This window comes from Equus caballus, chromosome 16, assembly GCF_041296265.1.
Source record: "Equus caballus isolate H_3958 breed thoroughbred chromosome 16, TB-T2T, whole genome shotgun sequence".
In the NCBI taxonomy this organism is placed as follows: Eukaryota; Metazoa; Chordata; class Mammalia; order Perissodactyla; family Equidae; genus Equus; species Equus caballus.
Window position 1 is genome coordinate 64,070,821 of NC_091699.1, and position 24,262 is coordinate 64,095,082.

The 24,262-nt window shown below is 41.0% G+C and overlaps 3 long non-coding RNA genes across 3 annotated transcripts in view; all 3 read left to right on the top strand.

Annotated features, from left to right (window-relative positions):
• Positions 1-24,262, top strand: part of LOC138918068 (uncharacterized) — a 104,423-nt gene that overhangs the window by 32,515 nt on the left and 47,646 nt on the right. The window lies entirely within an intron of this gene.
• LOC138918067 (uncharacterized) lies at positions 3,744-5,916 on the top strand. Its single transcript, XR_011427004.1, has 3 exons — positions 3,744-3,860; positions 4,884-4,972; positions 5,783-5,916. It is a non-coding gene; the product is annotated as an uncharacterized lncRNA (long non-coding RNA).
• On the top strand, positions 7,925-11,456 carry LOC138918070 (uncharacterized). Its single transcript, XR_011427007.1, has 2 exons — positions 7,925-8,020; positions 11,297-11,456. It is a non-coding gene; the product is annotated as an uncharacterized lncRNA (long non-coding RNA).

Here is a 24,262-nt window from a genome sequence, read left to right on the forward strand (position 1 = left end):
AATATTTTCCTCTCACCTGGTTTGGATTGTTAAATATACTCATTAGGATAGTGATGAATATCTTTGGGCACGGACCTTTATTCTTCATTGGAGCAATTTCCTTAAGATAAATGCCCAGGTCTGGTATGATTGGGCAAAGCTTATGAACATCATTATGGCTTCAGATGAGCAATGCTAACCTGACAACCCATATGTTTACCGATATGAACTGCCACTGGCAACGCAGGAAAAGATCTATTTCATGCCAAATTTCGTTGTACCGTCATCACCCTTGTGAGAAGATATCCAAGTCAGGGTCACACGAATACAGTGTAGAAACAAAACAGGTCTCAGAACACCTGGTTTTCTTTTTGCACCTATGACTATATCCTTAGGAAAAAAATATACAAATATATATACAGATTTTCTTTTGCAAAAACAAAAATGTGATTATACGGTACATATTTGTATTCACTTTGTTGTGAGTATCTTCCCACATCACCACAGAAAGTTCTGCCTTTTTCTGTTAATAGATGTCTCCATTTCTTTTAACAAAAACAATAATGTACGTTAAAAATTCAACATTAGGGAAAAAATCACACTATTGGTTGATTTTACAAACGCTGTAGTCTTTTTTATTTCCTCTCTCTTTTTTCTTTCTTTGTTATTGCATCCTGTGTTGTACGTTATTTTCAGAGTACCGTGTTGTGCTATGTAGCATTCATTTATTTAATATGTACATGTATATACATATATATACATATGCACACTGAATATACAGGCATGAATGAAACAAATGTAGCATCTGCCCTCTGGAGTTTCCACCCTAGTGGAGTTCTCTTTCACTTTCTATTTTGCCTTATAAGGGTAAGCTTAATACTTAAACCCAAAATGTACTTTATATCCTATAGAGTTTACTAGGAGTTTGGTCGCTAATTAATAATGATCTTCCTGGTAGCCAACACACAGTAAGAAATTTAATCAGATACACAAGTTCAGTTGCTGAGGAAATGCACAGTTATTCACAGTTTTGGGGATGGAGAGAATTTTTCTTGTGGGTCTTCATTAAAGAGATGTCTTATGACATAGAGAACAGTGTTCTCAACTTTATCTCATTAACACAAATGGGATTTCTTAGCGCTGTTTTCTATTATGTTTTTTAGTGTGGGCCAATGATCTAATGCCAAACACAACTCAGAAAAATAAGTTCTCTAAGGAGTACAAAGCTTGTGGACCAGGCATACAACTTTCTGACTAAATCCAATGAGAGAATTTAGAGGGTCTAGAGTCTAGACGCCAGACGCTAAAAGAATACATGGACCACATGTGTTTCCTGGAGTCCTCCATGAATAGTATCTTGTGCAATAGAACTTTCTATGAGAATAGGGTAGCAGGGGATTTGAGAGTATACTTTGTGATGAGTGTAGATATTCCATGTCACTAGTTTACGGCACACAAGGATACTTTAATAGGCTCTGCAATGTGTCAAACACTGTGCTGGGAACTGAGTGGAGAGAGGGGGATTAGATACATCCCCACCCCACAATGCTCACAGTCTTGAAGGGGACCAAGATTTATACACAACCAGCTGTAAGATACCAGATGTCAATCAAAGATCATAAAAGGAGTCCAGATAAAGTGCAGTTCATTCATTCATTCATTTAACAAATATTTATTGGGTGCCTAGTATTTTCCATGTACTGTGCTAAGTGTTGGTGATACAAGGTGCTAATAAGAAAGTGCCTTCCTGGGGCTGGCCCCGTGGCCGAGTGGTTAAGTTCGCGCGCTCCGCTGCAGGCGGCCCAGTGTTTCGTTGGTTCAAATCCTGGGCGCGGACATGGCACTGCTCATCAAACCATGCTGAGGCAGCATCCCACATGCCACAACTAGAAGGACCCACAATGAAGAATATACAACTATGTACCAGGGGGCTCTGGGGAGAAAACGGAAAAAAATAAAATCTTTAAAAAAAAAAAAAAAAAAAAAGTGCCTTCCTGCAAACTTTTAGAAAATGAAAAACAATATGCCATTTAAAAAGCCCCCAAAGTATCAAACACCCATTCATAAATCTAATGAAAGATGTGAAAGATCTTTACAAAAATTAAAGAGAGAATTGAAAAAAGACCTAAATAAGTGGAAGGATAGACTATGTTCATGGATTGGAAGACTTAATAATGTTGTCAATATTCACCAAATTGATTTGTAAATTTCACGGTATCCCAATCAAAGTTACATTAGTTTCAAACACGTCAAGTTGTATACGTTAAATATCGACAGCTTTTTGTACGTACAAAACAACTGCATTAGAACGTTTTTGTGAAAATTGATATGCCAATTCTAAAATCTGTTTGGAAATGCAAGGAAATTAGAAGAGTTTCAGTAGGCAGACTGAGCCCCAAAGATGTCCACACCTTAATCTCTGAAACCTGAGAATATGTTATGTTACATGGCAGAAGGACTTTATAGGTGTAATTAAGGCTATGGACTTTAAAATAAGGATGTTATCCTGGGTCATCTGGATGGGCCTTGTTGAATCATGTGAGCCCCTAAAAGCAGAGGGCTTTCTTTGGCTGGAGGCAAAAGAGAGGCAGCAAGGAAGTCAGAGAATTTTAAGTATGAGAAGGCATCAATGTGCCATTGCGGTTTGAAGATGGAAGGAACAACCTGGCAAAGAATGCAGGTGGCCCTAAAGAGCTGACAGAGGCTCCCAACTGACAGCCAGCAGGGAAATGAAGACCTCAGCCTTATAGCTGCAAAGAACTGAATCCAGCCAACAACCTGAATAAGCTGGAAAGAAGTTTCTCCCTGAAAGGCTGCAAATAAAAGCCCAGGCTGGCTGATGTCTTGGTTTTGGCCTTGTGAGACCAAGAGCAGAGGAACCAGCTGAGCCCACCCGGATCTCTGATCTACAGAAAGGGTGGACAATAAATTTGTATTATTTTAAGCCACCAAGTTTGTGGTAAATTGTTATGGCAGAAATAGAAAACTAATACAATACCAAAGGCAATATTAAGAACAAAACTGGAGGAATTATGCTCCAGAAATCAAAGTTCCTACCTTCTTGGAATCTACACTTTAATGCATTGAAACTTCAAGGACGAGAAGATACCGCATTTATCAAAAATTGTCATGAGTCATGTTAGATATTTGCTCCGAAGGGCCCTTCGCAGTTTGGTCTCATATGATCTCCTCTATGGGCACTTCTCTTTTCCACCTTGCCAAGGTCACTGTTCACATAGAACGTCTGTCTCTCCCTTTGTCCTACCTAAATTTCACTAATGATTCTAAGGTACGTGCTCCAAGAAGAACAACAAAACAAAATTTCCTTGAGTGTTTTGGACCACATTGATCATATTCTTTCTTGGATTCTTATAATATTCACAGTCAGAATCATAGAGTTTAGCACTTAATTATTCTGTTTCATGGGTGTTAGTGTAGTCAGTCTTCGGGTATCTCCTCAGTCCACACCCTGATTTCTAAGAACTGGTTCTTTCTGCACCACATGGCTCCAGATGAAAGAATGGCTTTTGAGGCCATGTTGTGTCTTATGATGCTTCCCCTCCTTGGCCACAACTGATTGGACTGGGATGGACTCCACGCCCAGGATCTGAGCTGATTTGATTGTCTGGGGAATGTGAACTGTAGAGACAGGGTGTGGTAGTCTGTTACTTAGTGCCTCCAATGTACCTCACCTCCTAAATAAATGGAATAAGTGTCCAAAGCCTTGTATAATCCCCTCTCTTTGAATCTTGGCTTTAACCAACAGAATGCAGCAGTGTTACTACAAAGGCCACGTGTTCATGGTTCATGTTTATAATTGGAGACGACATTAAAATGTAAAATGGAGCTAATGACATCACAGGGTTGACATGAGAATTAAGGTAAGCAACCTGTGAATATGTTATGTTACATGGCAGAAGGACTTTATAGGTGTAATTAAGGCTATGGACTTTAAAATAAGGATGTTATCCTGGGTCATCTGGATGGGCCTTGTTGAATCATGTGAGCCCCTAAAAGCAGAGGGCTTTCTTTGGCTGGAGGCAAAAGAGAGGCAGCAAGGTGCTTGCTATATGCCTGACACTTAATAGGGGCATAAAAATGTGAGCTGCATTTCCCAAGTAAATACTTAGAGACTGATGCCTTTGTGAATTGTTCTTCAAGTAGTGATGGTGGCAGAATGCCCATTTCCCTTAGTTTAAACATGGTGACGTGCACAATGGCTGATCAGGAACTGGAAGGAGTCTGTGGCCCCAAAGAAATGCCAAAAAGGGGCACATAAGACCACATCAGAGCCTGAGCTATACAAGCACAGTCAACCAAATGAGCTAACCAGTTTATAGCTCATGGGTCAGCCCATAATAAACCTCAAAGGCTGCTCACAGAAGGCTCTTCACCTTTCCTCCCACCATGTGAGGGAACAAGGTCCTGCCTTCCTTAAGTGCCAAGCCTGGAACAAAAGCTCAGCTCTTTACTCCTTCTGTGGACCTTCTACTACCTGGTGGAATTGTGTCTCATGTAATAATAATGCCTAATATGTGACTGAGCACTCACCACGAGCCAGATACTGGTCTAACTACTTGATGGGTATTAACTCATTTCTTCCGCGCAATATCTCTCATGAGGTGGGTACTGGTAACATTCTCATTTACAGATCAGGAAACTGAGTTAGGAGAGGTTAAATTGCTTTACGTAAAACAACTAATTAGTGGCAGAGATTGGATTTCACCCAGGAAGTCTAATCCAGAATTTGTGTTTTTAACCATATTAAAGTGGTTAGCTATAGGATGAGAAATCTCAGAGTATGAACACTTTTGGTTTCATAAATGCCAGGTACACAGCAAAAAGTTGTGTCAAACTCAAAGATAAGGTTCATCTCTCCTCTTACTTTTTTCTGCTCTTTTCAGGCCACTGAAAAGAAGGATGTCTATGAACTTCTCCTCCCCTCACTTTGTGGTACTTCTCTGCCTTCTAGAACACGAAGATCAAGGATGTGGTACGCCATTTTCTAGGCATGTCTTCAGGCCCAAAGTGGCTATTCTAGGAAGTTCCCCAGGCCCTAAGATGGTGCTCTATCCTTTTAGGTTCTTGAACTTGACTCTCTCCCTCTTCTAATTTCTCTTCCTGGGTGTCCATCCATGATAACTTCCACAAATTGTTTTCTCTAGCTCCTATTCCAATTAGCTAAAATACGAACGTGGTTTTGTGTCTTGTTTAGTTTCTTTCATTCATATCCTTTCCTCTACTCCCTACCTTCCCAATTTTCCTGTTTCCTGTCAGTTAGTTTCTGACATTTTGAACATTAATATTTACACTGCCCGCATCTATGTTTAGTTTATATAAAATGACCCTTGCTATATACGCTTGAAGAAATGGGCTATTTGTCACACACCACTTACCAAGGTTTTGTTTTTCCTACAATTACTTATTCTTGATGGACATTTATTTATAATAGAGAGTGGGCTTCTTTTAAAACATTGAGATCTGAAGACTAGTGTTGACTTTTCTCCAAATTCACCCTTCCTGGAGTAACCTGAGGTTTTCCGTATCCTTCGGCAGTTCAGTCATAGCAGGCAAAATTTGGGAACTAAAAGAGATGCCCTTTTATTATACATCAGGCAAATAAGTTTTTTCCTACCATGTTTGCTCACAGAATGGAACCTAATCTCAAAATCCCCCATCTGTGTTCTGAGATCCCTGACGTCTTAAACTTTGATGGAGTGAGAAATTAATCAATTTCTGCTTCCGAGTTTTCTGTTAGTGCTGCAAGACCATGGGGCCTCACTGAAGCTTCTAATTGATGTAGAGCAATAACATGCAGGAAGACAAAGGCATCTCCAGTGGGCCTGTGAAGAATCTTACAGCATGAATGGCTTAAGATCCCAGATAGTGGCATGGGTATTGGCATACCTGCTCCTCATTTCAAGAAAGGATACTCTTAAAGTAAGCAATTTGTAGGTAAGTGTCTTAGGTTGGTGTCCCTAGAAAGAGAACCTGAGAAAGAGATTTGGGTACACGTGACTTATTGAGGGCGTGCTCTTCAGGAATAACCTGTTAGGGTGTGGGGGAAGCAGGATTGCAAAGGGCAAGGAGTCGTGCAAGGCAGTGGTCCAAGGTAAAAATCTATCCTGGCCTTGATTCCTGGGGGTCCTGGAGAATAAACAGTGCCACAGAGTTGCCTCACCTTCAGGCAAGGGGCTGGGCTTTTTTCTTAACCCCTTATTAGCCAGTTTCCTGCCACTGTCCCCCTCCTTCCTTGGGTGTATTAACTTCTAGGCATCTCCTGGCCAGCTGACTCTTGTCAGCCAAGTACAATTCTGTGGCAAAGATTGCTAAGGTGAGCCATTAACTGCAACGTGTGCAGCAGCTGGGGGATGGGCCCACCAGCTGGTAAAGGGTGTTGGCTGATCCTGTTCCTGGTGAGGGCCCATTTCCTGGCTTTTGATGGTGTCTTCTAAGCTGTGTCCTCATGTGGCAGAGAGAGATTGGGAGGGCAAGCTCTCTGGTATCTCTTCTATAAGAGGAGGACACTAATCACATAACGAGGGTCCCACCCTCATGACGTCATCTAACCTGTTTACTTCCCAAAGGTCTCACCACTGAAGTTTAGGGCTTTAACATATGAATTTGGTGGGGGATATAAACATTTAGTTCATAACAGTAGGAAAAAGTAAGAAAGGGAGGAGCTGGCACCAAAGGCTATCTGCTTTTGCCTCATGGATATAACTGTGTCCCATGGTCACACCTAACTACAAGAGAGGCTGAGAAAATGAGCTTTTGGCATTTATAGCTTCAACAATAGAGGTAGGCCGTTGATACTGAAGTAGAAGATGGAGGTTGGGCCAGATCCCCTACAATATCTGTGGAACCTTTATTATTTAGCATTATTTTCTGAGAGGTATTTACTGATGACTAAGTGTGGACACTGTGCTATTTTCCTTGAAAAGGAACAAGATAAGCTAGCGGGCCTTGGGGAGCTTGCCGTTCAGGAAGGGAAATAGATTAGTAAGTCAACATCTATTCATGGTGACAAAAGCTATGGGAAAGGGATGGCTTTACCACACTGTCCCATATAATTGGAGACACAGAGGAGGGACTTTGCCCATTGGTCTGAGAAAAGGCAGTTGGTTTGAGACATGTTGAAACAATATTCTTGGTGTCTAATGCGATTGTGGGTGAGAAATAGGCAGGAATTGAAGATGATCTCTCACTTTGCAGATTCGGAGAATGGGTGAATGGTTAGAAAACAAATATGATTTGGGGCACGTGCAGTCTAATGTGCTCTTATGGGACATTTGAGAGGAGCTACGAGTGTGCAGTTGGACAAATAACGTTAACATTGATTCAGCTCTCTCTCTGGGTCAAGTACTATGTGCCAAACTCTTCGTATTGATGAGCTCTCTTAACTCTCACAACACAGCCTGTCCCCATCACCATTCTCCTCATTTTATAGAGAAGGAAACTGAGCCTGAGAAAGCTTAACTACCTCATCTAGGGTTACACAGCCAGTAAGTGACGGCACTCAGATTTGGGTCCAAATAGTCTGATTTTAGTCTCTGCTCTTAACCCTTTATTAATTCAACACATATTTACTGAGCATCTATGATGTAGCAGGCGCTGTTCCAGATGAAGGGAATATAGTGTATAAGACAAAATTCTTGTTCCCCTGGAGCTTACATTTTACTCTAAATAAAAAAATATAATATTGTATAAGTAAGTCTTATTATAGCATACATAATAAAATAATTGACTTAAATGTGTAGTCATTTTATAAATATCATATAGTAATAGTGTAACTATATAATAACAAGGGTTTAATTTTAGTAGTGATACTGCTATTACTGTACCACACTGCCTCATGGCAGAACTGAAACCAGCGCAGGGCCGAGGTAGCAAAGAACCCGTCCTGGAGCTGATGCAGGGTTGGGTAGGTGACACTGCTGTTTGTGGGGCTACAGAGTGAACACCTAGGAGAGCCACGTTTCCAGAAGGATGTCTTGGCCGAGTGGCGCTGGTTTTGATAAGTGCTTTGTCAAGGGAAGAGGTAAGTGTACATGATACAACCAAAGCATGGGGAATGCCAAGGCAGGGAACAGGCCAAGAATGAACACCAACGTCAGTCAGTTAAATGGCAGAACTCGGACAAAACTCAGGTGTTTTCTCTGCAAATCTAGCATGCAGCTGAAGATACGCCAGGAGGGTCTGAGTTAGTCTAAAATTATCTACCTCTTTCTGTTTTCTTTCTAACCTCAGGGTCGTGGTCAGAGCTAGGAATTTATATAGGGAGTTCTGCTCTGTTAACTAGATGAGATTGCATCTCATTTTCGATTTTAGAGTGCCAGGCTGTAGACTTACACCGTGAACCTGAGTGGAGGCCTTTATGGCATAGGGATGGGACATCTTCCTATGGTCGAAGAAAATAAACAACTAAATTACTGTATCTCCAAAGAAAAGAAGATAATTACAAAGGTCTATTTCCGCAGGGACCAGGTTTGCTCAGGAGATGAAGGAAATTATTTACATCATGCATTGATCTCACTATCAAAACAGGGGCAAATAGAAGAATAAAAGGAAACAAAAGAGGAAGACAGCAGATTAAGGTGGAAAAAGGGGGAGTTTCTTTAGCAGAATGACTAAGATCTTAGCACCCAGTCTAGGCAAATATGACACAGAAAATGAGCTCTGGGAGGCCAGATTAGTAGACCTAAGAATGGCTGGGAGAAGTACTTCCGTCTGAGTCTTCCTCCTTAATGAAGGGATTGCTGTACAGCTGCTCTAAGACCAGAAAAGGTAATGGATCTCAGGGAGGAGATGGGAATAATTCCTGAAGGAATTCTGAATTTAGGAAATGGATGAGGGATGTCTCTATAAAACTGCAGATAGATATTCCCGAAGAAGAACAGTTGGGTACGTGTCCCTCGAGAGCTGAGACAGCATGCACAATATTTGGACAGATGTGAAGAGGAGGCCTGAGAAGCCAGGATAAAATTCTCAAGGCATTGGGTGGTGAATTTGTAGGTGGTTCTGTTATCATAGATGGGAAAGCAGGAAATGCCTTTGCCCCAAGGGGAACCTGCCAGGGCAAATAAGACCTACTCTAAGGGGGCCAGGCAAAATAAAATTAAATGAGGTCAGTCCTGAGTTGGCTATTGATCTGATGAGGTCATGCCTCCTGAGGGGGATTGAACAACTCAGAAAGTGAAGATCGAAAAGATTTGTTTGAAAATTGTATGCTTTGTAAACTGTTCACTCCTTGACTTGGTATCAGATTCTCTGGGAACCCCAAAAGGCAAACTCTAGAGGAGTAAGTTGGAAAGACAAATGTCTGGGCCAGAAAAGCAATATGAAAGCAGACAATAAGAAAGCACTAATCCAATTAGAAAATGGGCAAAAGATCTGAACAGAGATTTCTCCAAGAAGATATACAGATGGCCAACAGGCATATGAAAAGGTGCTCAACATCATTAGCTATCAGGGAAATGCAAATCAAAACTACAATGAGGTACCACCTCACTCCGGTCAGAATGGCTATAATTAACAAGACAGGAAATGACAAATGTTGGAGAGGGTGTGCAGAGAAGGGAACCCTTGTTCACTGCTGGTGGGAGTGCAAACTGGTGCAGTCACTACGGAAAGCAGTATGGAATATCCTCAGAAAATTAAGGATAGATCTACCATATGATCCAGCTATCCCACTGCTGGGTATTTATCCAAAGAACTTGAAAACACAAAGGCATAAAGATACTTGCACCCCTGTGTTCATTGCGGCATTATACACAATAGCCAAGACATGGAAGCAACCTAGGTGCCCATCAAGGGATGAATGGATAAAGAAGATGTGGTATTTATACTCAATGGGCTACTACTCAGCCATAAGAAATGATGAAATCCGGCCATTTGTGACAACGTGGATGGACCTTGAGGGTATTATGCTGAGTGAAATAAGTCAGAGGGAGAAAGTCAAATACCATATGATCTCACTCATAAGTAGAAGATAAAAACGACAAAAAAAACACACATAGCATCGGAGATTGGACTGGTGGTTACCTTTGGGGAAGAGGGGAGGGCAAAAGGGGTGATTAGCCCCCTCACATGTGAGGGAATGGACTATAATTAGTGTTAGGGTGGTGAACATGATGTAATGTATACAGAATTCGAAATATGATGTACATCCGAAAAAAATAAAAATTAAAAAAAAAGAAAGAAAAAAAGAAAGTACTAAGCCAGCAAGCAGTTTCATCCCCTCAATAGGGAAGGCTGGAGGTCCCTTTAAGAAGCAAGTTAAACTGCTGTCTCTCAGCTGAGGCTTCTGATGGGAACAGAGGGACGTGGGACACCAGAGGCCCATCACACCCATGGAGAATACAGATGGAACAGAAGGAAATGTTAAAGGCCTGGAATTTTCAAAAGCAGAAGAAAGGCAGGGTCTCTAGGAGCATACACTAGAGGTAAGCTCTTGCTAGGCCCTGGGACACAGGCTTCAGAGCCACCCCTGAGCAGTATCATGAAGATGCTGAAGATGAAACCGTCAGGATTCATTGTGGTGTTGAGGTTATGGAAATAAACAGAGACCATCCAAATGAGAACAAACAGAGGTTATTTCCAGAGTTTGCTGTAGCAAGGGAGTCAGCCACCATCACTTGGGTTTGGCAGAAACTCAAAGGCAAGAGGGGATCAGAGAGCTTTATTGTGAAAAATGGGGAAGCCTTCCAGTGTGTTCTGCTTGGAGGTTATTGGCTCAGGGAATCTGGAAGCAGGGGAACCAGAAGTGGGGCAGCTTGTGTGCTTGATCTGGGGAACCTAGTGGGCTTTCTCTGGTTGGTCCTGAGTTGGAACTGGGAGCAAAAATTTGGAAAGTTGGCAGTCGTTGACCAAGTCCTGACCCTCTGAGCTGGTTCTTGCAGAGGTTGTGGTTTGGCTTCCTGGACTAGTTGCTGCAGAAGTTGTGGGTCAGAGAGTTTTATTTTCCTCTATTGTCTGACCGTTGTCTCTTTGTGTATTTGATCTCTTAAGAGTGAAATTGCCCCAAAGAGCAGATTTCATGGACCTATACATTTCCATAACAGGAAACCTGTGGCTTGGATTGCAAATGGCTATTCACAAAAAAAAATATAGAGGTGATGTCCTTACCAGGAACACATTCTCAGTGCATCACTGGGGTGCCAGGGGCCAAAGGTTCAGATGGGAATGGAAAAGGTAAAGTTTTGAATATGCAAGAAGGGAAGACAGCAAGGATAGCTGGATTCCTCCCTCCCACCCTCCAAGAAATACAGTGTTCTAATTAACCGGTTGATGTGTGATATTGCCCACTTGATTCTAGGGGCACAGATCATGGATTCTGGACAACTGGCATAGCGTGACTGGTGTTCAAGCAAGGCTGAGACCAAGAGGATTTTTCAGACTACCTTATCCTCAGATGACACCGGGGCTGTGCTATGTATTTTTATTAAAATAATAAAGAATAAAAATTGGTTTCAGGGTATGTCATTGTGAATAGAATGATTTTTGTACGGTAGAGGGTTTGCTTGTATTTTCTAAATTTAGGGATGTATGCTGAGACACTCTTGTGCTCAGTTCACCCTTGGGTTTCTTTAAAGGAGAGGTACATGAAGGATTTGGGTTCCATTAATGCAACTTTGGAAGGAGTTGCTCCCATTCCAGTGGACAACACCGCATGCTGAAGCTGCTGATAGAACTCTGACTTGAGCTGAGCAAGCCCCTCTGACTGAGATTAAGCAGAAAAATAACCTTTGGGGAGTTGATTTCAATTTTAATTCCCTTGAACTCCTACTAAAGAACTTTGTGTTGAAGTTCTTTGGACTTTAATTTTATTTTGAAAATTTAATGATGGGAGGATGGTTATATCCAAATTTGGAACATTATTATATTATTGACCTGTATTACAAAATATTATTATATTGTCATTTGGTCTTATAATTTCTGGTGATCTGTATGGGACAACGTGGCTGGACATAAAATGGGACAGTAAGTCTAACAGGCAGGGAACTCTGAGTCTAGCACAGCAGGGATTTGGACCAGTTATTTTATTTAATTTACTGTCCTTACCCATCAAAGCTTTTTTGGGTAAAAGCTAGACTGTCCCCAGTGGTCCTAGGAGACTACACAAGGGAGCACTGTTTGACGTTCGGGAATATTCTCCTACAGGTGAGAGCGGAAAGAGCCTTGGGTCTCCTTAATCATTGTCGTGAGAGAGAGTGGGAGACGGAGTTGAACTAAGTGAACTTAGTCTGGAAATGTTTATCTTGGAACTAACAAGAAGTGAATAAATTTTCTTAACAGTTTTGTTTTGGGAATATTCGGTATTGTAAAGGATATAAGTTCTTCCTGAATCGATCAATAAATGGTCTTAGGGTGGGATCCTCCAAAAGCAGCCTCAAGACAGGGATTTGGGTACAAGGGGTTTATTTGGGAATCAGGTGAAGGAGTGGGGATGTAAGACAGGAAAAGAGGAAAACTAATAAAGAGAGCATTCAGAGGAAGGACCGCTGTGGGCACTGGGGCTCAGCCCTCCTGGGGAACCTCTGAAACAGAGGTGGAACACGCCTCAGAGCTATTCCACTGAGAGTGGGGCTGCTGGGGACCCACCCGCCAACTTCTGTTCCTCAGTTGTTGGGAGTTGTTCCTGGGGTTGTTAACTTCTCAGCATACTGACTAATGATGCTTTTGTGCCCAGAGAAATGCAGGGGTTTGAGATAGGAAGCCATCACTGTGTATGGGAACTCTCGTCTTAGGTTGGTGATGGCCTCCAGGCTGGGTCAAAGGAATATGAGTGGACGCCGATGGAATTTACATAAGTCTAAAGCACACCCCAAAATCTAATAGAGTCTTTTCTGTAATTCAACCAGCTGATTCAAACATTCATTTGGAAGAAAAAAATGCAGTAGGAAAGCCAAGAAACTTTGGAAACGTTAGGAAAATGTTGGATGGAACACAATAAAAAATCCAGAAACAGACTAATATGTAACAAAATTCAGCATATGATAAAAAAGTATTTTAAATTTGTTGTGGAAGATGGTCTATTCAGTAAATGGTATTGGGACAACTTGCTGTCCATTTGGAAAACAAGTGAACTATATTCCTAGTTCACACCATAACCAAAATAACTCAGATGAATTAAAAAGCCAGATATACACCAACAAACAGAAACCCAATACAAACCAGGAACTGTCAAAGGAAAAGATGGGTAAATTTGACTGCATTAACACAAAAACTTCTCTATTTAAAAAGATACAATAAAGTTAAAAAGTAAGCCATAAGTAGGGAAAAAAATACTTTAAACATATAACAGGAAAAAAAAGGATTAATATCCAGAATAGATAAAGAATTTGACATCAGTAGGAAAAAGACAACCCAGAAGTACAGGCAATTCACAAGATTAGGAAATACATGTACCCAGTAAACCCAGTAAACGTGATCCACTTCACTAGGAGTCAGAGAGCGCTTCCTTCCTTTCTCTCTCTCTCTCTCATTTGATTGTTATTAATCCCTTTAATTTTTGCCAGTGTTGTGAATGTGGGAGAAAATGTATTTTCCTCCCATTGGTGCAAGGATAATTAGGTAAAGCATTTTTGTGAAGGCGATATAGGCAATATGGCAGCATCTACTGTTTTAATAATTATGCATACCCTTTGACCAGCAATTCCATTTCTATGTATTTATCCTAGTGAAAAATCTGATGTGCAAAAACAGACATAATGCATAAGATTGTTTATTGCAGCATTGTTAATAACAATTAGAACTGGAAACAATCTGAAACATCCGGTAGTTTGGGAATGGTTTATAAATAGTGGCATGTCTGTACTATGACAGGCTGCATAGTAGTTAAAACGAATATGCTAAATCCGTAAGAACTGACAAGAAGAGCTATCTAATGCACAGTGAAAAAAAGCAAGTTGTAGAATGATAGATTAGTATTACTTCCCAGGCCTATATTTTCTATATGTTTATATATATATGCAAATCAACACATAGAAAAAGGTCTGGTGTGATAGTCACCAAACACTGTGGGAAGCGAGACTGCGGTGAACGGGACTTTCGCTCTATATGGGATGAGTTCTTTACGATGAGGGTATATTCATGTATTACTAATTAAATTAGTCATTTTATTTTATTATATTATTATTATTATTTTAAGATTTTATTTTTCCTTTTTCTCCCCAAAGCCCCCTGGTACATAGTTGTGCATTTTTTTTAGTTGTGGATCCTTCTAGTTGTGGCATGTGGGATGCCACCTCAGCATGGCTTGACGAGCGGTGCCATGTCCATGCCCAGGATTCGAACCAGTGAAACCCTGGGCTGCCAAACCAGAGCATGCAAACTTAACCACTCGGCCATGGGGCCGGCCCCTAAATTAGTAATTTTAAATGCTTTGTTTCAGAGTTTGAAAATATTGCCTTATATCTTATTTATTTTGAGGATACTGATGCTTGATGTGGTGGAGTGTCACACAGACCTGGGTTTAAATTCCAGATTTACTATTTAATTATTTCTGTGCTTTTAAATGACTACTGAAATTCTCTGGGACTGTTTTCTTATTTGCATAACAAGGGAAATATCACCTACCTTGTTGTGAGAATTAAATGAGATAACGGTATGTAAAGTACCCACAACTGTTTGGCACATTACAGCTGCTGAATAAATGTTAGTGTCTTTCCTCATTAGGTCATTGCTCTGCTACAAGACAAAAACGAGGCATTTCATACGCATCCAACAGTGACATCCTTGTTTGGAAAGCATTGTTCTAATGATTTCAAATATATCCATCCATTCATTCAATATTGTCTTATATGTAACCCAGTTGCCGCTTATCATTTATTCTGGCCTTGCTCTGAGTCCTTGCTAACCATTTTGACAAAAGGGAAGTTGATATTGATCAATATAATTTATCAAGTTTCTACTGTGTAAGGTATTATGGGGTGAGGGACAGAGTAGAAATAAATATTAGAAACACTCCTTGTCCAGTGGGAGCTTGTGGTTCAATCAGGAAACCAAGATACGTAGGAAGAAGAGCTACCATATGAGGATGTAGACAAATAGTGGTACAAAAAATGCAGACCTGATAAGGTAATGATCTGTTTATAGTGAGGGTCAGCGTACTGTACGTATCGGAGATCTCATTGCTGTCTTTATAGTGAGAACGTGGCTGAAGAGGTTGATTGCATCAATCCCCTTTTATAAGAATCTGAAGGAGAAATATTTTGTCTCAATATGTTTTCAGGGATAGTTGTGCTTCTCCTCAGCCATTTTTTAAAAAATATTTTACGGGCCCAGAAAATCTGGCAACTCAATGATTCTCAAATGCTGATCTTCAGACTGTGGTAAGTCTATAAGAAATGACAACAAAAGTGACATTTATGTATGTGTGTGTATTTTAGAGTTTTTTCTAGCCGTGGAATGTAGTCTTTAGACATTACACACACGTTTCCATCTGTCATAGTATCAAACTTTAGAGTGTGTTGTCTTTCAATTGATGCCATAATTGAATCTTCATTGGGCTATTTGAGCATTCTATTATGCTAGATGCTTCTAGGTAGTGGGTAACATGTGAAGACCAGTGAATCCTATGAATGTGTGAACCTACTACTGTGGTATTTTTTCATAAAGTGAATTCCTGGGTCAGAAGTAATGTTGTATGTGGTAACTAACGACGAGTAAGGTATTCTGCAAGACCACGGATGGTGTTGCTGGTACAAGCATTGAGAGCAAGGAAGGCAAATCCACTTTGACAATAAATGTCTGTTAAACTGGACACGTTGATGCCACCTCCATGATGCAAATAGTCCAATGAAACCAACCTGCCATCAGTTGACTGGCTGGTTCCTCTATGGGCCGGTGCCACTGGATGTAATATTTTCTCTCTTGCTGCTTTGTCTTTTGACAGTTTGATTATGATGTATCTAGGTGTGGATCTCTTTGAATTTATCTAACTTGGACTTTATTGATCTTCTTGAATGTGTAGCTGAATGTTTTTCATCAAATTTGGGAAGTATTTGGCCATTGTTTCTTCAAATACCTTCTGCCCTTTGACACTCTCTTCTGGGATGGACTCCCAGTATGGATATGTTGTCATGTTTAGGATAGTGTCTCACAGATCTCTGAAGCTCTGTTCATCTTTATTCATTATTTTTTCTTTCTCTTTCTCAAAATGCATCATCTTGGTTGACCTACTTCATGTTCACCAATTATTTTTTCTGCCGGCTCAAATCTGCCTTTGAGATCCTCTAGTGAACTGTTCATTCCAGTTATTGAATTTTGTAACTTCAGAATTTCTATTTGGTTATTTTTAAAAAATAATTTTTATGACTTTATTAATATTTCCTGTTTGGTCAGATGTCACTCTTATACTTTCCTTTAGTTCTTTACACATAATTTCCTTTCATTTTTTTCAACATATTTTAAAAAGCTAATCCAAAGTCTTTCTCTAGTAGGCTCAAGATCAAGCTTCCTCAGGGACAGTTTTGATTGACTGTTTTTTCCCCGTGCATAGGGCTACTTTCTTTTTTCTTTGCACGTCCTGTAATTTTTATCTGTTGTTGTTGAAAACTAGACACTTAAAACATTTTGTGGCAACTCTGGAAATACAATTCTCCTATTCGCCAGTGTTTGTAGTTGTTGATATTTGTTGTTGTCGTTGCTATTGTTGCAGATGATATTTGTTTGTTTAGTGGCTTTCCTGACCTAATTTGGTAAAGTCTGTTTTTGTCACGTGTGGCCTCTGAAGTCTCTGCTCCGTTAGCCGAGAGGTCAGCAACTGATCGCACAGGGACTTCCTTCAAAGCTTTGAGTCAACAAGTCTCCCAGTCCTTGCAGAGGGACCCTGCGTGCATGTTGGGCACCCCTTCAATGCTCAGGCAGGTTTCTTTTTGCTTTAACCTTTACTTCCTGCTTGAGCAGACTCAAGATAAGCCAGAAGTGAGAGGCTAAGCTCTTCTCAGCATTTTTCTGGGCATGTGCAGGGCCCTGCACATACACATGCCCTTCTAGATTCCCAGGAATGTGTCAGAGCCTTTCAAAGACTATATGGACTTTGCTTTTCCTTTTACGTTTCTTGAGCGGCTTGTTTTTTGTCCCAACGCTTATTGCCACCTCAGGCAACTGTAATGTTAAACAATTGTTGCTGATTGTTTTTGATAAATGGCTTCTGAGGAAAAGGTTGTTCACACTGAGTGAGTTCTGGGTCAGGTCACATAAATTGAGAGAGTCCAGGGGACTGTCAGAGGTCAAATAGTAACAATTCTCTGGAGCAGTGATTCTGGGATACTCCAAGCCTGTCTGCTTCCTCCAGTGGCTGCTAGGCTGCCAGTTTTCACTGTGATTGTAGAATTGTGGTTTTCAAGGCAGCTTTGGAGCTGGGAAGTGGAAGATGGGAGTAGGGCAAATTAAAAGGCCACGAAATTGGCTATTCTTACCAAGATTCAGTTCTTTTTCTTGAACACTCCTTGGATTGTTGCAAACCTTTGATTAGTTTCCTGAATTTTGGAGAAGTTGACTTTTACTATTTTGCTGATGTTCTCTTTGCCTTTATAGAGACATGCGTTTTTCAGAGGTCCTTATTCCGTCCACCATTCCTGCTGACGTCCCTCTTACATGTGGCATCTTCGATTCTGCTTCTGCAATATTTGCTGGGATATATATGCTGGTATCTCTTCTTCAAACCTTTTATCACATGTGTTCCCATGTTTTTTTCCAGTTCCCAGACCCTGTGGCTAAACTATTAGCCATTGTTGAAGAATCAGGATGGGTCCATCCCTTTCACCATCTCTCTGTCCAGGCAAAGTGGATAATCAGATATACTACTTAAAATTTTGCCCAGGAAAGGATTTCTCATTATTTTTCAGACACTTTGGAGTGAATCAGTAATATTCCTTCTGCTTGTGCCACAATATTGTATAGACTATCTGTGAACCAGACCTGAGTTTTATCTTCCTCGGTCAAAAGGTCACAGAAAACTTCCATGAGGCTGTCGGTATGGACTGAGGGGTAAATGGCAATGCAACTGGAGTGATTGCTATGGGAGTCTAAGCCAACACAACCTACTGTGTTTTAGGACCTGGTGAAGCCTGATCTCGCATAAACCACTTTCATTTGATGATGGATTACTGCTGGGTACACCCAATTTTGTGGTTGATGGGTCAGATAACGATGGGCAGTTAATGAGGGGAAGCTCAGACAACATGGTCACCCTGATTAGAAGTTCAGGCTCTACTAGGGCCTACTAGTGAGCCAAAAACTATTTCTCAAAATCAGAATAGTTACTGACAGAAGACATGGCGTTACATCCTATGGGTCTGCCCTCTAATTCTCCTATTGGGGTTTACCAGAAGTTCCATTAAGCATTCTTATTTGCCACAGCACCACGGGTACAATTGTAACTGCTGGACCATGAGGCCTAAGTGGCAATACAGTTTGCATTGCAGCCTGGATTTATCCTAAAGCCTTCTCTTGCTCTGGGCCCCAATAAATATTGGCAACTTTATTTGTTATTTGATAAATGGAACACGTGGGATATATTGCCTTCAAAATCCCACAAGGCTCAAGGTGATGGTGCCTCCTTCTTAGTGGCGGGTTCTACAAGTGTAGCAATTTGTCTTTAAGAGAAATGTGCCACTCTGTTCCAGGCCACCTCACCCCTAGGAACTTCACCTAGGACGTAGGTCCCTGGTTCAATGGGGTTTATCATTAATCCTGTGTCTTACTAAGGCTCTTCCTGAATAGAAATACTTTTCGTTTTCCGGGCTTAACTGGCAAAACATCATCAATGTAGGGGGCCAGTGTGATACTCTGGAATGTCTGGATGATCAAGGTCCCTCAGACTAGATAATGAGCAGGGGAGCTAAGATAAGCCAGAAAATATATACTGCTATACATGTTGTACCCACATACCAGCTCAAGCTCTTTTCTCATTCACTTTTTAAACTTATATGAATGAATGAATTATTTTGAATAAGTAGCACAAATACATAGTACAAAATTAAAAATGTATGAAAGTGTTTGTGGGTAAAAATGCATTTCCCTGCTACTCTATCCCCTAGTCCTTCAGTTTCTCTTCCTAGAAACAACCACTATCTCAAATTTCTGGTCTATCTAGCCATTAACAATGTCTTAAGGGAGAAATGTATATACACACACACACATACGTACATATATATATGTTGATATGTCTTTACAGTATGTGTGTGTATATACGCATATACATCTACACACACAACCACATACCTGTACACATACACACATATCTTTATAACACAAGTAATAGCATGCTCTTTATAATGTTCTGCATTTGTTTTTCATTTAACACCACATCCTGGAGATCATTCCACATCAGTTCTTGTAGAATTTCTTTGTAATGGCTGAAAATAAATATCTATTCTGTGGATATGCTTTAATTTATTTAACCATCTCCCAATTGATTTAGATCATTTCCATTTTTTTTTTTTGGCTATGAAGAGCAATGCTGAAATGAATATCCTTTATATGTGTCTTTGTCATGTACATGCTTATATCTACAGGGTAAATTCCTACAAGTTCATTCATTTGTTTTTACTTTAATTTGGCTTTTATTGAATATGTGGAGTCCTGTGTACATAAATGGTTATATCTACTGGGTAAGTTCCTACAAGTTCATTCACTTATTTCAAATTTAATTTCAACTCATATTGCGTATTTAAGCCTCCTTAAAATCTTTTTGTAACATTATGAGGTACAATAAATACGTAAAATAAATAAAAGCATCGGATTAGTAAGTTCTGAATTTCATATATATTTAAAAGCTTAGATACTACTTCTGTAATATTTGCTGAGCTGTATTTGGATAGTTTGCGCATTTCCAATAAAGCTATGTTACCACACGGTTAACAAAGAAAAGATTTGCACACGGTAAAATGTTTATAATATGTTAAACTAATAAAGCAAGTTGCCAGGTGTCTCGTTAACCCTCTAGATCTCTTCTCCACGTTTTCCACCTTGCTCTGTGGCCTGGGAGGCTGACTCATGTGGTCTACGCCAGGGGTGGGTAAACTATGGCCTGCAGGCCAAATCTGGTCACGTCCATTTGTTTAAATATTGTCTATGGCTATTTTTATGCTACACCTGTAGGTCTGAGTATTTGTAACAGAGGCCATATGGTCCACAAAGCCTAAACCATTTGTTATTTGACTCTTTATAGAAAATGTTTGCCACCCACAGTCTGGGCCACTGGTTCCTTTGCCCTCGTGGCCCCTGTTGGGTTCAGTCATTGGGGAGCGTGGCAGGAGATTGGAGGGATGGAGGAGAGGGGAGGTGGGGACTTTATTCCTTTAATTGCCTCCTTATGTGATTGTTTCTGGATGGTTCTGTTTCTGGACTGAATGTCTCAAGTCCTCTCAGGGCCCCTCTCCAATCAGCCCTCTCTGGCTTTGGGTTCTGATAATCTCACCCCATCTCACCCCTTCTGTCCCAGGGGTAACACTTTCCTGCTGTCATTAGCCCTGGGGTCCTGCACTATCCCTCATGGTTTCCTGAACCTTTGCCCATAACTATGCAACTAGCCCTTTATTAAACTTTCCTTAATTTATCTTTTTTTTTTTTTGAGGAAGATTAGCCCTGAGCTAACATCTGCTGCCAATCCTGCTCTTTTTGCTGAGGAAGACTGGCCCTGAGCTAACATCTACGCCCATCTTCCTCTTCTTTATATGTGGGATGCCTACCACAGCATGGCTTGCCAAACGGTGCCATGTCTGCACCAGGGATCCAAACCAGCGAACCCCGGGCCGCTGAAGCGGAATGTGCAAACTTAAACGCTGCACCACTGGGCTGGCCCCACGGCTCTCCCTTAATTTATTTTAATTTAAAGATACCTTCTGCTCCTGCTAGGACTTTGACTGATAAAGCAGATTACAATACTCCATATATATATGTATATATATGTATAGATAGATAGATATTCTGGGATCCTAATTTTACGGAAAAACAGAAGATACTGAAAATAATTTCACAGAAATGGTAACAGTGTTTCTCTGTGCATAGTGAGATTATCAGTGACTTTTAGTACTTTCTTCTTGCTTTTTGTTGAAGCTATGTGGTGAAGATACCTTACTTTTGTGCTAAGGAAGGAGCTAAATAAGTAATATAATAAAAAAAGTTCAGAATCGTTGGGTGTATAGTTAGCTGGGTCAAACCCAGGTATATCCTAAAGCTCAGTAACCATTGTTGCCTCTTCTAGAAAGCAGTGCACAGAGGGAGAGGGCGCCGCCTTTAGAATCAATGAGCTTGCTCTATCACTCAGGGTTTGGTCATGAAAACAGACAGAGGACCCATATACCCACATTCATATGCCTGTGCATGCTTGTGTACACAGACACACATATACACACAGAGAACTGGAAAGGTGCATCAGCCCTATATCACCTTTATTTCAGTTGTTGTGCACTCATCTTGTACAATGTGATGCATGCATGTTATGCCTGCAGCTAGGATGGTGACTATGCTCGGTATAACTGCCCAGTGGCAGTGCTAATGTCTGCTTGGGCTCCAAGATCTAGGTCTCTGAGTTCTTGCATGCCCAGCCACTGCTCTCCAATGCATGCCACTGTACTGTCTAGTTGGGTCCTAAAGGACTTACGATGTTGGCTATGTGCTCTTCCAGATTCAACCATCTCCCAAGAATCTTGGGACTGTTGTTCAAGTTTGGATCATCAGCCCAGACTCCTAGACTTTCCTTGCAGTCCTGTCAAGTTCCACTTTGGGGTCTTGGTGGCCAGTACCACTCTGACCTATCTTGACGGTCTTCCTTAACTTCAAATCCCCAGGAGCAGTGGTTGGGGTCTGTTTCTCTTTCTTTGCAGAGACCTCGAGCTCATGCAAATTGATCTCTGAGACTAGCTCTGAATAAAAAAAGCTTGCATTTGTCAGGCCACAAAACGTTCCATTGTGACCTTTCTGAAGGACGATGATCTCTGTCAAGAGTTGAGCTAGAAAGAGCTGAGCTTCCAGGTGTTGAGGTGGTCAAATAGAACAACCAAGCAAAATGAAACTAGCAGCCAAGCCTCCAGTCACCTACTGTGAGAGCATAAAGCAAGAGGGCAAACAACAGAAGCGCCAGATACCCCAATGTTCCACTTTTTGAAGTGTCAGTGGGTGAGGGTCAGGTGGATTAGCTTAGATTTGGGAGTCGTCTCATTAGTGGGGAGCCCCGAAGAAAGGCTTCTGCTGTTATGGAGCTGGGGGCTGAGGGGGGAGAAGAGAGGGAAAAGTTAGGAGTGGAAAGTACTGAATATTGAGTTAAAATGGTGCCTTCAGGGCCCATCAGATAAGGTGGTTACAGCAAAGGTGCTTGGTCAAGGGTCTTCCAATAAGGGGGTCTCCTTACGGGAGCACCTACGCTAGGAATGGAGATATGTGTCAGTGCGTGGCTGAGTCCTCAACAGCAACTCCCTCCAGATGTGCATGCAGCAAGTCTGGTGTAAGGAGGGCAGCTTTCCCCATGAGGCCTGCCAGGTGAAGCCTTTGTAATCGCCTGTGGTCGGGCCTGAGAAATCACACATAGCATTTTGGCCTGGAGCTGGACCCTGAATGTCTACTTTCTCTACACTGAAAAAACTAGGGCAAAGAAGGTCACTCCTAGATGTCTTGTTAATATCTGCCTCTCTCCACACCAGAATCTGGTCTTGAGACAAGAATTCAAGTACAAGTAGTTTACTTGAGAAGTGAAGGAAAACACAAGTACAGACACAGGGGAGTTGAAAATGGCATGGCATCAGGCTAAGCAGTTTTTTTGTGTTGTGTCATTATTCCTATTTTGCAGAAGAGAAAACTAAAGTTTAAGGAGGTGAAGTGGCTTTCCCAGGGCCCACAGCTGGTAAGCAGCAGAGTCTTTTCTGATGGCAAAGGCCATTCTGTAACCAGCGCACTCACTGATTTCTGCCCCAAATAGAAAATCAAAGAGAACATGCAAATGAAAAGCTAAAATAAATGCAACAAAGTTTTTTTTCTAATCCAATGCTTAGGTTGGAAGTTGATTCTCACTTTATTTTATTTTTTAAAAGCAAATGCATTTATCCTTTTCACAGTAGCTCTGGGAAGCTTGTAACTGTTGCCTACGAGCTTCAGGGGTGTGGAACCTCCCCAGGAGGATGCATTTTGCTAAAAGCCTGGAGAGCACAGGGAAAGAATAGTAAAAAGGACCATGTTGGGCAGATCAAATACTGATGACGGAGGAACAGAGGCAGAAAGAAATTGAAAGAAAGTGAGAGAAAGAAATGAGGACGCTGAGAATATTCGTGTATGTCCCCATGTATGTCCCCATGGAAAGCAAAATGCCTCGGATTTCTAGGACAGGATGTAACCACAAAAAGCGCTGAGTCATACCCGTCTTTCTAGGAATGAACATCAGCGTGGACAGAAGGCATGGACGGCCCTGAAACACGAGGGAAGTGCCATCATGGGGATGGTCCTGCGCTCACTCTAAGCTTGTTATTGTGTGGAGAAGAGTTTAAATTTGGGTAGGGGGTTATGTAATATATCCTCTAAGGTCCATTTCAACTTTAATTCCAGCTATGATTCCTTATAGTTTGATATTTTCAAGAATTTGCTCAAGAGCTCCTTATCCCCTGCCCCTCCAGTTATATTTCAGTCACACCTTCCCCGGCTCTCTCTTTTTCCATCTCCCTCCCCCTCCCCTCTCATAAACTTTTTGAGGATATGGAGCTTTTTCTCATTTTGTTTATATTTCCCATTGTCTCAAGTTCTGAATTATACATATATTTTGCATTTAATAATTTCCTGTTGAGTGACTGAGGTATGACAGCTCAGAGTAAATTATGCATCCTACTATTTGTGGAGCTTTCCTCTTGACATAGAAGACAAATTTCTGTCGAGAGGAGGAATTTAATTTAGCAAATATTTATTGAGTGCTGGCTATGTGCAAGCTCAGACAGAGGCTTCAGGGAGCCTGCAATGTAGTAGATGGGATAAAATGCAGCACCAAATAATCGTTAGAATTAGGAAGGCAGCAAAGCTGAGACATAAAACAAACTGAAAAGGCAAAGGGAAAAATGGAATTTAATTTTTCAAAAAGATAAAGCATTGAAATAGTCACACACAACTTATATTATGCTAAATATTACTTCTATTTTTATAGGTTTGTTTTGTTTTTTCACATTGGGGGAACATTGTAATCTTTTCAGTTTCCATGTCTGGCCATGGTTAAGGCACAGGGGTGCCTACAATAGTCCTCATCTTAATTGCCAAGCACCTTAAAGTTTGCATAGTGTTTCCACACATATCACTC